This window comes from Aythya ferina (genome assembly GCF_964211825.1).
Source record: "Aythya ferina genome assembly, chromosome: 3".
Taxonomy (NCBI): Eukaryota; Metazoa; Chordata; class Aves; order Anseriformes; family Anatidae; genus Aythya; species Aythya ferina.
In genome coordinates this window covers 49,057,398-49,071,204 of record NC_140298.1, presented here as the reverse complement: position 1 = coordinate 49,071,204, position 13,807 = coordinate 49,057,398, and positions in this window count along the sequence as shown.

Here is a 13,807-nt window from a genome sequence, read left to right as displayed (position 1 = left end):
ATATAAATCTGTAATAAAGCAATTTTAGATGACACTAAGATACTGGTCCTTCAGCCAAAGTTAACAGAAACAAAGATTGAGGAAATAAAATATTCCTTTACAAAGAAAATACATGAAAAGCATAATACAAAATGGAAATAACCACTACATTGCCAGTAAGATAACAGCCAGACCTGTCTATGCTTTACCCAGAATGCTGTCCTGCCTACTTAAAAATAGCAAAGGACTTGCATTAAAGTGATTTGTTGAGTTCTGAAATTCATTACAGCAAAAAGCCTTTCCAACAGTAACAACTAAGCCACTCAATCCCATATGTCCCAGAACCTTATCTATGAACTATTGCTAGAGCACAGGGCGAACTGCTTCTTGCCTTTCACAGGCTTATGCAGCATCCTGTGCTAAATGAACACCCAGAGGCAGCAAAGTGTTAAAAAGCAGAATCTCACGCCTTTGGTTCAGAAGCCAAAAATTACTTCACATTTGGGAGTAAACTAATTGCCAGATGCACATCAGAGTAGATCCATGTGTAAAAACACAGTACAGAAAAATTCCTAATTAATGAAGGGTTGCACAGCCAGTGCACCCACACTGCCCAAGGTTCCTGCAGGACCTACCAAAACATCCAGCTTACCCAACCCGGTAGCTATTTGCGCTCAGTGTAAGTGCAGATGTACTAACAAGGGAGGTTCTTGCTTGGCGGGCAAAGCTGTGATTGCTTTTGGGTTTGTTTCTGAGCAAACACCTGGAAGTACCACAGGGCAGAACCAGGCCAGACCCATGGGACAGGGCTTGGGCCAGACGCAGAGGTGGCGTAGGAGGCCCTTAGCTGTGCTTGGAGGCTGCGAACATGGAGCTGGTCACCTCTGCACCTCACTTCACTGCGTTCCCACAGAGACAGTGTGTCCCCATCTTGCCTCAGGCTTTGCCTCCTCATTTTGGGCCACCCAGCTGGGTGTTTGGTGAGAGGAGCACGTGCCTTGTTGGTGAAGGCTCCTCCGGTGGAAGGGGAGGTTGGTTAATGTGGGGACGGGCAATGAAGAGGAAATGCCATGGGTGAGAGACACACCTGCCTGAGGCACTTCCAGCCCCAGCACTTGTTGGGGGCCTGGTACTTTTCTCCTCTACCCGCACTGGCTTCAGCTGCACTGAGGAGATCCAGCTTTGAGGAGGGAACAGGAGGAACCTCTCCTGTGGCTGCCTCTCCCCTTGGGCCTCATGTTCTGTTTGAATTTATCTGCCTTCAATCTCCAGCCTTTGGTTCCTGTTACTTGACAGGATTAAATCACTCTTCACCGCCCTTGATTTTCTCCCCAAGCAGGAATTCGCAGGCAAGCTGTTTTCAGGTTGTTTTCCTTGCTATGTTGTGCTAAATTTACAAAGCCCTTAAGACTCTCAGAGTAAGGTATTTGCTCCTCTATTTGACTGCCTCATCTGTCCCTCTCCTCCAGGTATCTCAGTTTTCTCAGAATCTTTAAAAGATTTGTATGCCATCTTCCAAGGTGAGCCCATTTGTCCCATGTCCTGAGACAACCTCACCTTTCATTTGTCATTCAAATGTTTCTGAGAAGGCATAGAGAAAATATCTGATTTTTCTTTATGGCCCTGACTGATTTAGTGCTGTCAACAGGGACTAATGGCAACTTGACAGGTATAAATGGAGATTTAATTCAGATTAGCATTAGCTGTTCTTGACAAAGGGGAGACAGCACATCCTTCTGGTACCAAGCACAAACACTCTGAGATGCCAACACTTACATAATTTGCCTTACTGCTCCCTACAGATTAACTGATGCTGCCACTGGGCAAAAGCAAATACCAGCATGAGAACACACGCTGAACCTGTTCCCAGTGTCTGCTAAGGTTGTGCTAGTTCCCACTTAGCCCATGGAAGACATAATAATAATAATTTTCTTCTTGCATCTTTTTTCATGTTTGGTCAACAGGCTCAGTCAAGCACCCTAGAGAAAGTAAGTGTGAAAATAATGTCAAATAAGGCACAAACCAAAACCGCAGAGCTCCAACTCAGTTTCAGAGAAGGGTTCAGGGACGGGCAGGAAAGGGACCTTCTGTAAAAGTTGCTTGGTGTGACCCAGTAAATGCCAAGTGGTGGCAGAACAGTGTGTGCCTAGCAGTGCCCCTAGACAGTCTGTCTGCCTCTGAAACAATTAAAATGCCACAGTGTTTATGACAGAGGCCGATCCTGAAATACAGATGAGTATAACCGGGCCCGGGTAAGTCCAAACACAACTCCTTGGACTGCATGCCCCAAATCAATCTTCTGGGACAAGGTGGCTCCTCACACCTCTTCCTGACTCTTGGAGTGCATTCATGTTTCCTGTTTCCTTTAAAATAAAGCCAACTAGACAGTTCCCAGAGGTGCAGAGCAGGAGTCAAAATGCTGAGCAAATGTAGATGTATGCCAAGGTGTGTGCAGATCTGGCGGGACCCTGGTCCAGGATTCCTGCTTCCTTTCTTCTATTTCAGCAGAACTAATTTCAGCCTAACAGTTAGGATTTTTGTCATCCTGACTATCCTGATTTGCCTGATTTGCTCATGCTGTAATGGCACCCCAACGCTGCAGTAAGAATCAGGACTTCTCTGGAAGAAGACCTTGCTCTTGGCCGAGAAAACTTAAAAAAAAAAAAAAAAAAAAAAAAAAGGTCCATATATTTCTGTTCCATAACAATTTTGCCCAGCAGATTCAGGACTCACCAGCATGATTCATTGCTCAGTGTACTCTGAGCTTATGTCTATGGTAGCTAACCACACGATTTCCTTAATCTAGTATAATGAAATCAATGGAATAATAGGAAACCCTTCCCTTCTTGACAGCACAAACATCAGCTGATTTCATAGTGTGCTGGCAAGAAGAGATATCAGCTGTCAAAAAAAAAAAAAAAAAAAAGGGGGGGGGGGAAGAGAAGAGAAGAGAAGAGAAGAGAAGAGAAGAGAAGAGAAGAGAAGAGAAGAGAAGAGAAGAGAAGAGAAGAGAAGAGAAGAGAAGAGAAGAGAAGAGAAGAGAAGAGAAGAGAAGAGAAGAGAAGAGAAGAGAAGAGAAGAGAAGAGAAGAGAAGAGAAGAGAAGAGAAGAGAAGAGGAGAGAGAGAAAAGAAAAGAAAAGAAAAGAAAAGAAAAGAAAAGAAAAGAAAAGAAAAGAAAAGAAAAGAAAAGAAAAGAAAAGAAAAGAAAAGAAAAGAAAAGAAAAGAAAAGAAAAGAAAAGAAAAGAAAAGAAAAGAAAAGAAAAGAAAACAGCCACAACACACAGAACAAACTAAAAAAGAAAAAAGCTACAAAATAGAAGAACTGTTTTACAATAATCTGTCCTAAGATTCAGGTTGGGTGAAGATAAAATTTCAAAAATTGTCTTCATACTTGATGTTTCAGATACCTTCTCTCCTCTTTTTCTTTTTCACACACAAGTGTTCTTATATGGCATGTTTCAGCTCAAGATCATCCTATTCCAAAGCCTGAATATGATGCAGAAAAAATTGTATATGTAAATCCAAAGCCAACCAGAAACATTTGCCATCCTTTCTCTCAGCTCAGACATGGTGATTAACTATGGAAAAATGTTGTCTATTCACCTAAATAACACGCTTTCTCACCAAAGTGCTGAGGAGAGCAGTTTTGGTGGCAGCACTAGGAAAATTCCTGCAAGAAAAAGCTTTCGTTCAGAAAAAAAGCATCTTGAGCACTTTGTTTTCTGAAACAGAAACAGCAGGTTGTGCAAAGGACGTGCCTGTGGGAGCCAGGAGGCTCTGGATGTCAAGTGCAGATAAGTCCCTGTTGGAAAGAAGGAAGAATTTTATAGTCTTAATTTTATCATTTTAATTACCAGTGGAAATGTGGAGCTCCTGCTATTCCCACCTGGCTGCAGGGAAGCAGAATGCCCCTCAGACATCTTTTGTGCAGGGGATGATGCTGTGCATTGCTCTGCTCTCCAAACCCAGGATGACATGGTCTTCCCAAGGCTCCACTGTGGGAAAGTGGAAAGAAAACACTAAAGCTCTTTTCTTTCTAGACATGGGCAAAAAGACAGAAAAATCAGTATTCTTTGTCAGCATTCTTCTGCTAGTAGATCCTTCAAAAACAATAGCAACAGAAAATTATTCTAGAATTGCCAAGGAAACAATACAAGAAGAAATATACACTACTCTTAGACTTCACCCAAATTACATCAGCCACCTTCATGTGAGGGCAGAGGACCCAAGCTATTCAACTTGGTTGTTCCCCCCAGATTTGTTAATTTCTTACAATTTCAGCTTTCAGAGGGACCCCTGAGTCCAGTTTTACAACAACACAGGCACACTTTGAGCTAAACCATCCTTAGAGGCTCAGGCAAGAGCAAGCAAGGTCTGTGAATCAAACAGGCTTAAGCAGATTTGTGGTGCCTCTTCTCCTCACAGCCACTCCAACAAAGAGACTTCAGCTCAGGGATGAGCCTGGTGTGATGGGAATGTCTTCGGTCAAAGGGAAGCCCAGTTCATCTGCCGCAGAAGTGTTAATTAGTAATAGCTTTATTTTACCAGAAAGCAAAGGTATTCTGTCTAAGAGAGAGAAAAAAGAGTTTCTCTTGTGGTGTGGCAGAAATGGTCCTGTACTGTGAATTTGGAAGAGGCAATGCTCAATAGAAAAATGAGGTTACAGCAAAGCGCAGTCGGCGATGCCCAGTATGGAGCAATGGGGGAGTATCCCACGCTGCTCTGGGGATGCACGTGGGAGCTGTTTGTTGCACCTTGCATGTGGCATTGCTAGAGAGCATCTGGAGAGCATCACGGAGCCCAAGCTGTTCTGCATGAGTGGCTATTTGAAACAAATAAGTGTATATTCCCTTACAGTGATTGCCTCACAAGCTGTTGTTGAGAGGGAAATATAAGCATGCTGTGTCTGAGGAGTTTTCGGAGGGTTAGATGAGTGCTCTGGCAGCAGCAGTCCAAACTACATTTGGTGTGCGTGCATAACTTACATTGTGGCTGTTCCAGTCCTGTGTATGTTGCTAAATAACTTTCCCATTGTTTCATTGGTTACATTGCTCTCAGTATTTGGCTTGACTTTTGTTTTATGTCTCAGTCCCCTTAAATCCTGGCTGATGGAAAATTCATAGCCCTTTCCTGAATCTTTTTTAGAAGAGCCTTTTTTGTCTGTACTTCTGTGAATCTCCTACTTCCCTGGGGATTTTACATGTAATATCTTATCTATAGAAAAACAGTTACTCTTAGGATTTCAAGGGAAAAAGCTAAAGGAAGGGCTATAAAAATTTATAATTTTATATATATCATATCCTATATGTAGGGTCCTACCTACAGGATCATTTTTAGTATAAGAAAAGGAGGTTGAGAGGTCCAGATCATGACAGAAGTGCGTTGTGCAGGCTGCGCACAGAACTGGGCACCTGGCAAGGTGCACACTGTGGCCTATGTGCCTACATAGGGGGCTGCCCCAAAATGGGCACCCACGCTGTTGGTGCAGCTTGCCAGCTGGCATGGGAGCCCAAAATCTGCATTTTCAGGACTTCCAGACCATGCTTATCCTACCTTAGTGGAGCTGGGGAAACCTAGACTGTCAAGTGTCTTGGGCAGGTTGAAGACCAGGTCCCATGGCTCACTGTCTCCCAGCTCATGGCTACCTAGACCGACTGGGAATGGGGATGTGGGAGCCTGGAAGCTCCAGCCTCGCCTCTCTTGGGGAGCTGGGAGAGAAGTTGGATGTTTGGGAGCTTAGGGTCCTGCAACTGCAGGATCTTAGCTCTCTGGAAACCACCGGGCAGGCTGCCAAGAGCAGGAGAAGCCATCCAGCTGCCTGCCAAGAGAAGTGAACCCACCAGCACCCCAAAGGGTGACCTGGTGACTTGCTGGGACTCTGACATGCCTTACTGTAAGTGGGCTGCCTGCACAATGCATACAGGGGTAAGCCTGGAGAGAAGCATCTGCGGGGACCTGAGAGGATGGACTCCTTCTCCCATGCATTAGGAAGGACAGTCCTGCAGCTAGGCACAGCACAAGGCACGGGAGGCACCTAAAACACAAGGCTCATGGGCTGTGATGGAGGGGGTTTGCTGGGCATTTCTGTTCCTTACGTCTGACTTAAGGCATCAAACTGGAAGGGCTTAAAATATGTTGAAACCAACTGATGCTATATTAATTACATTTTGGGCTTTTGATTTTGGTCTGTAAGGATCAGGAAGTATTCTTTTTTATTATTTTTTTTTCTCACTTCTTAATATATAACTTTAGAAAAGAGGTTTTTGTCCTTTGGTGATGTATTGGAGATGAGCTACTGGGATGTGTCTGTGCTTCTAGGTACTAAAAAACTCCAAACCCTGGTGCCTGTCTTGCTCACATGGATTAGGCGAGTAAGAGGAGAGGTTAGGAGGCAGAGGCTGGCTTTCTTTGGGACAAGGTATGTTTTCTAAGATCATCTTTTCTCCCAAGAATTTTTCTGGCATTTAGAGACCTAAAACATTGGCAATCTCTGCTTTATCTCCTTCTCTCTTCCTGATGTACACTGTACAACTTTGGGGGTTTTTGATCTTATAAGCTAAATTCAGTATGCTCGATAGAAGCTATCAGTAACTGGTTTTGATGTATGGGATGTTGGAAGCAAATGCTGTAGGAGCCCTTCTGCACCCAGAACTGGGGGCAGATGTCAGTAACCGCAAGGGAATGGACCCAAGAACTGAAATGATCTGTCCTGCCTTTCCACTCTAGCACAGGGCAGGGAGTTATTTTGGAAACACAGAAGAAGAGTCGAGGAGAAATTCTGGGCTGACAGAGTTCAAGGACTTCTTATGACTTGCGTAACAATGTGAACCACTGACTGCTACAGACACTCAAGCTGCTTTGCAAAAATAAACCACCTCGTATTTCTTCCACTGAGTAGCATTGAAAGTCAGGAGTCAAGACTGACACCTGAAAAGCAAACCTGTCTGTATTTTCTTATAATAAGCCCCAAGATCGGTGATGTGAGAGGCTTCCGGGAGACTTGAAAGGAGGACTGTAATTTTTGTAATTTTGTAAATTTTATTTTATTTTATTTTATTTTATTTTATTTTATTTTATTTTATTTTATTTTATTTTATTTTATTTTATTTTATTTTATTTTATTTTATTTTATTTTATTCTTTATATTTCTTCCACTCTGTTTGAGCTTTGCTCCGGTTTAGCAAAGAACTTTTCAGGATGGCAAATGCTTGTGTTGTCCCTGCATCTCTCCAGACCCTCGGAGCAAACCTGTCACACACTGACTCCCTGTGCTGCCAGGAGTGTACGATCACCTGGTTCTCCCCACATGCGGGTGCTCCCCACATGCATCCATGTCACAGCTGCCCCACTCCTTGCTCTCACATATCCTGCACTTCTCCATCAGCCATTCCAAATGGAATGAGGGTCACATAACACTGTGCCACACAAATATGCCAGGTCAAAGACAAGCCTAAAGCGTGCAGTTAACAAAAAAAATGGAGGGTGGTCACACATGCTAGCTAGGAACTCCTGAGCAGTCACCTACATTTAATTATTCTTCATTTTATATTGCACCCTAACCCCTCATATTCATTTCATGCTCCCATTTAAAGGAATGTTTAACTTGGATACAAAACTGTGAGCTTACTGCTGACATCCATTTGACTGCATTTATTCCCCCCTTCTACTTGCTCCCCTGTGACCAATACCATTTGGTCACACAATCTCAGCTTATACCATCAGAGGAGATCTCTCCACTTCACACAGCTGCTTCCTCTCACCTTGGAGACCCGCTGAGCCCAAGGGGTGCATACTCCATAGGCACATAGGTTTGTTGTTACTGCTCTTGGCACTGGGCAAGCGCCAAAGGCTGACAGCCATGCAGGCATCCTACAGATGAAGGAGCCTGTCTGCTCAGTCTAAGTGTTCCCTACAGACCTAAATAAGAGGTGACTCCTCAGTAAGATGATGCCCATAAACTATAGGAGGAGATTGGTTTAGCGTAGTTGGCGTTTTCTTGTGAAGACTTTCTGTAGCAACAAAATTTCACTGTTACAAGCCTGTTGGTGGTGTGTGTGTAAGAAGGGGGCAAAGAGAGAGGACACAAAACCAAGATACAGTCCCTAAGCCGCAGTAGGATGCTGCAACTTGACAAACCGTGAGTTGGAAATATTTGTGGTGAAGAGTTTGGATTGCCCTCCAGTGGCCAAATGGGATTTCAGATAGCAGCACAGGTCAAAGGCTGTGTTGAGAAAATAAATTCTGAAAAAATCAGCAACTAGAAACAGACTCTTATTGCATTTATCTGATACATATTTCACAGGATGGTGGTACCTCTATCATGATCGTGGTAGTGCATCTCTTACAGATAACTAATATTTGCCATCTTCCTTTTCAGTCTTAACTGTATTGCCACTCTCCTGTGACCACGCAGACATTCACAGCTGTCACCAGCCAAGCATTGATCCAGCTGGGACCTTTGCTAGCAAATGAGGGTGGGACAATGTGCACAGAGCCAAGGTCAGCGGTCAGTGCAGTATCCAGAGAAACAGGCCAAACAGACTGCATGCAGCAGAAAGAAGGGTCTTCTTAAAAGCACAAGGCAGATCACCAATAACAAAATTTATATTTAAAAAAAAAAAAATAGTGAAGAACAGGCTGGCTTCACTCAGTAGGAAAGAAAGACAAGAGAAGTTTGGCATGCTGGCATGTTTAGGTTTTTTTGTTTGTTCGTTTTTTCTTTTTTCTTTTTTCTTTTTTTTTTATTTTTTTTTCTTTCTTTCTGGGACAACACTTTTTCCACATCCATTTTGGACAAAGCCTCGGCTTTTATCTTCCAGCTACACATCTGACCCCTGACCAATTTTCTGCCTTTTGAACATTGTTCCTAAAGGATATTCCAACATCAGACCATCTGCAAGAAAAGGGATTAGAAAAGACTGTGTGAAGGGAAATCAGCTCCTGGTGCATCCTGGTCTCATTCAAGCTTCGTTGGCAGGACCTTTGCAGAAACTTCCTGCTTCCTTGCCATGCTGCTGCAGGTCTGTTTCAATTAACGAGCAAGGCAGCAAGCTGTTGGTTGTAGCTCAGAGAGCTGAGTGGCAGCCAGAGATACCTTCTCCTTGGAGAACCGAAAGCTGTTTGGTACTTGGCCAGCCAGCCAGTCTTTCCAAATGAAGCCTTTGATGTCTAGGTGCTGATTTCAACCTAAGGGTTGAGCAGAGCTCTGTCACTTTGAGACCATAAATCACAGAAATGCGGGGCTGGAGTGGATGTCAGGAGAACACCTACTCCCGCCATGCACTTGGCTCTCCTGTCAGATGTATGTCTGATTTGGACTTAAAAATGTCTGATCACAAGACTAAGAAGTCTCTGTAGGTGTTTTTCTCAAATTCTGGGTCTTCCTAACAGTAAGAGGTGTTTCCTGATGTCTAACCTTTGACACAAATTAAACCTGTTCTTCCCATATTCTTATGGGTGTAATTCATCATTTCTTTTACAGCTATGTTTTAAGTACTGGAAGTCTTTCATCGTGTCCCATCTTAGGATGTTTTTATTATCATTATTATATTTTTTCTAGATTAAAAGAAAGAAAGAAAGAAAAAAGCAGTCACTTGATCCTTTTCTCATAGGTCATATTTTCCAAATTTCTCCTTTTTGGTCTGTTCTGGCTCTTCTCCAATTAGTCTCCATCTCTCATCAAGTGCACAGCCCCAGAGCAGACACAGTACTCCAGTAAAGACCTCACCCACACTGAGCAAAGCTAAAAAATTACCTCCTGTGGATTACACAACACTCATATTATTAGATGCCAGTACAAAACTGGCTGTGTTTTTTCTTCTTTCTTTACATCTCATTGTTGTTTGTTTGTTTTTTATTCAAGAATCATCAGTCTTTACAGACCCTTCACCAGCTTCATCTCCTGTTCTGTAGTACTAATTAAACCTGTTACTAAATCAAGACCTAAATTGGATGTAAATCCATGGAAATTAATGGTATAAGTGTGGCAGCAGGGATGATGTAATAAAAGCAGCAACGAATAGAGTCAGGACCACAGCCTAGGCTGAGTACCAGTGTACTTAGACTGCCTAGAGCTAATATACCCCCTATGTGTTAATGTTGCTGTCTGCAGAAATGCATATAATTCTTCATATTCCTCCATGGAATCAGATACATAGTTCTTACATCTCTCATTTCTCATATCTTTCATTTGTTTTATGAAGAGTAAGATTAGCAAATGTTTGAAAAAAATTGGTTCCTGGGCCTATCCCTAGTATTCATATCTTTATTCATGAGTAGTTCCCTCACATAACCCCGTGAACATCGGTAGGAACTGGATCCTAAATCTTGCCCCCATCTTGCACAAATAGAGTTTAGAGCACATACATGTGCTCTGATCCATTAAGTATGTGGATGTACAGATAGTGACAACCTAAAAAATTACTTAGCAGAGTTTTGAAAGGCCCTTTTTTAATTTACAGTTTTTCCATCTTGTAGTCATAATCAGTGTTCTAGATATTGGATATACAGAGGCCAGAGATGTGGAGCACTGGGTGGGTACTGCCTGAGATGACTCCTGCCCAATTAAACTCTGTAAGGATTTGCTTTCCCTTCACCAGTGAATAGTTGCTTATTCCTGTTTTATGGAGTAACATTTGGCCATCTAATGGTTCTATAAATATTGTTCTGTAACTGCTTTCATTTCAGTCAGTTTGCCTCAAAATATTTTCTCTATAAAACTTGATAATGCTGGGAGTGCACTTGAAAATATTTGTGTACTTTTTTTTTTTTTTTCCACACAAAATACATTGTATATGCTACCCAGCAAAAACACCTAGGAAATGTACAGGTAGGTCATTGTAAGGATGATGGAAAATAAACAGGGGAAAAAAAATGCTTTGTCTTTGTTATAACATTCAAATCACTTGTCCCCAAAGATCAAATGTAAATCATAGATCTGGGAAAGCCCAGAAAGATAGGAGGAATAAGTGCATCTAGACACTTCAGCTAGGGAGACATTTTGTAAAGCTGGCCAAGAGGAGGTCACTGGTGACCTTGAATATTTAGACATATGACTCATAGATAAATGGATACTTGAACCATCAAGAAACAAAAGATTAATCATTTGTTGGCCTCTCTCTTTTCTCTTTCTGCCCTGGCCAAAAAAAAAGCCTGCAGTGGTGTGGTTATTTTTTTTTCCCTCTGATTTAATTCTTCTGTTAATATACAGTAAAGAATCAGACTTGAACTGGGAGGAAGCATATCTTCTGTTTACAGTAGCATATATTAAAAGGGGATCCTGGGCATTGAAAGAGGGGTATGGTATTCTTTTTAGTGTTTCACCATTCTAGCAAGTGCTAAAAAACTTGGGACTAAGCTATTTTTAAACTGTTCTCTTCAAAAGCCCCCCCGAAGTATGATATTTGCACTCCCCACAGCAAGCATGTAGTTGGCTCAGAAGCATGAAACTACAGGACTAGTAGATGTGACCAATGCCAAGGGTCTGAGGACTAGAAGAGGCTCTCTAGTTTAAGAGTGTTAAATATCTCAGTGGACTCACACAGGCTGCAGGTTTCACCTGGACCCATCCGCTGGTCTGCATCCTCTGTATGGCTAATGTGGCAGTATTTTCTTGGCATCCACAAATATTAAATACAGTTCATGCCTTTGGCTGAGGGTCTTGCCTCTTCCAGCTTTTTACTGCTGCAAAGCTGGAAAGGATTTCAGACAGCGAAACATACAGATTTATCATTTCTCATCTGCTTCCTTTCGCAGGACAGTTTGCCCTGCTACACAAAAAAGCCACAGCTGTTATTATCCAGGTCAGGTTGTATCAGATGAACCCTTGCTTGCTGAGATGAGATGTGAATAGAAGTAGGCGACTGGTCTGAATCCCTGCTTACAAGTAATGCAAGTTGGAAGACACATTTGGATAGCTCCAACACACTGATAGTAAAAGATAGAAATGGATGCCTTTTTTCTTTTTTGACAAATTTTGGCTTTGGATTCTTTGTCAAATTCTTTCTTTGTTCAGAGACAGCCTTGGCAATCACATCACAGAAATTCATTAAATTCACTCATGAAATTCCATCCAGAGAACAAAAGCTGGCATTCGTGTTCCTGTGCAGAATGTGGATTTAATCTGAAAGCCCGTGTGATTGCTAAGCAAACACCTCACATCTGTTGCAGGGTGGATTTGTTTCTAGTAGCTGGGATAACCTTTCTCACCTGCCATTTGTGGGCTGGAAAGTTCAGCATCATAATTCATAGCAGAGACACAAGTATTTGGGGAGTTTCTCTGATAGCAAAGCCACAGCAGAATGGTTCACCTCTACTGAGACAATATTCCTCCCCAAGTAACTACTGATCAACACTAAGACACTTTGTAAAAATCCAAACAAAATAATTTATAATGTCTATTAGATTTGCCCACTACCATAGCAGAAGTCTGCAACTACCTACCAAGAGGAAGTACTGAAAGAGGTCATGAAAGTAGACTAACCCAGACAAGGGTTATTTTCTTTAAAATTAAATATATATGTGTGTGTGTAAAAAATAAATAAATGTGAGCACATCAGTAATATCATTTGCTTGTGCTAGAAAAGGTGTAGATGCAGTATCTCTGGGAAATAGGATGAATGATGCAGGTAAGCTCTGATTTAAGACCCAGAAAAGTCAATGGTAGGCTTTCAGGACTTCTGCAGTATATAGTCCTCACCCTACTCCACACACAGCTGGAGTCTCTGCTAAGTGCTGCCTTTTACTGTGTCTGTCTCATTAAGTCACTTACAGCTGCCTTCCCTCTAGCCATGGAAAACCTTGACCCTATCAGTCTAAAGACCACGTCATGAAGCTTCACCGCATATTGAATCTAATATACTCCCTCATTTATTACTGTGACTTACATGAAAGACATCTAATTCCCTTGGAGCTAGTGGGAGTTTGGCTTTGTTCTCTATTAAAAAGAGACGAAGAGTCAGTGTTTCCTCACTTTTTTTTTTACTTTTTTTTTTTTTTTTGGCTGAAGACACAAATCCATCCCCTTGAATTTTGTTTACTTTTAGTTTGTTTGTGGAGTTTGTTAGTTTCCAGGGGAATGCTAGGCAAGAGAGCAATAGTCATTTACAAGCCTATTCTCACAAGGAAGTGTTGTTACAGCTGTAGTCATATAGGGCAATCTATTTGTGTCACCACAGAACAGTGATCCTACACTAGTACTGAAATTGGTTGCTCTTGGTACTTACATGGTATCTATGATAATAAGATTAATCTGCACAGTGTTGATACCACCTTTTGCAATTCAGTTTTGTTGTACTTTGCAACATCTGTTCTCATGGTACTCCCACGTCTATCTCATCTCCCTTTTACTAGAGCTAGGATAGTGCTAAATGTGTGGCTGCTCTTCCTCAGTGAGGTTGCTGCACATGAGGATCACAGGAAGGGCATTTTACTGGATGAGGAGGTTGAAGACTAGGAGGTTTGAGAAGAAGTATGCCCTCAGCATCTTCCACAAGCTGTCCCGGGTCCATAATCAGGTCAGATTTGGAAATCAGGGGTTAATGGAGAGACACCATCCCTCTGGCTTCTATCAGGCTCTTGGGTGCTGTTGATCCCTTGTCCAAAATCTTTAAGAGTTTTATGGTACCTGGTGATATTGTGATACCTTCATCTGGCACCAGTATAGTGAAAGATTGAAGCAATATCCAGAGAAATAAGAAGTTCATCTGAACTTCATTTTTCATCCAGGGAGATCTGTCATCAATAATAACAGACTAATTGGACTCAGTGCCAGTTCATTTGCCAGCAGGAGCAGGGAGGTGATCATCCCCCTGTACTCAGCTCTAGTG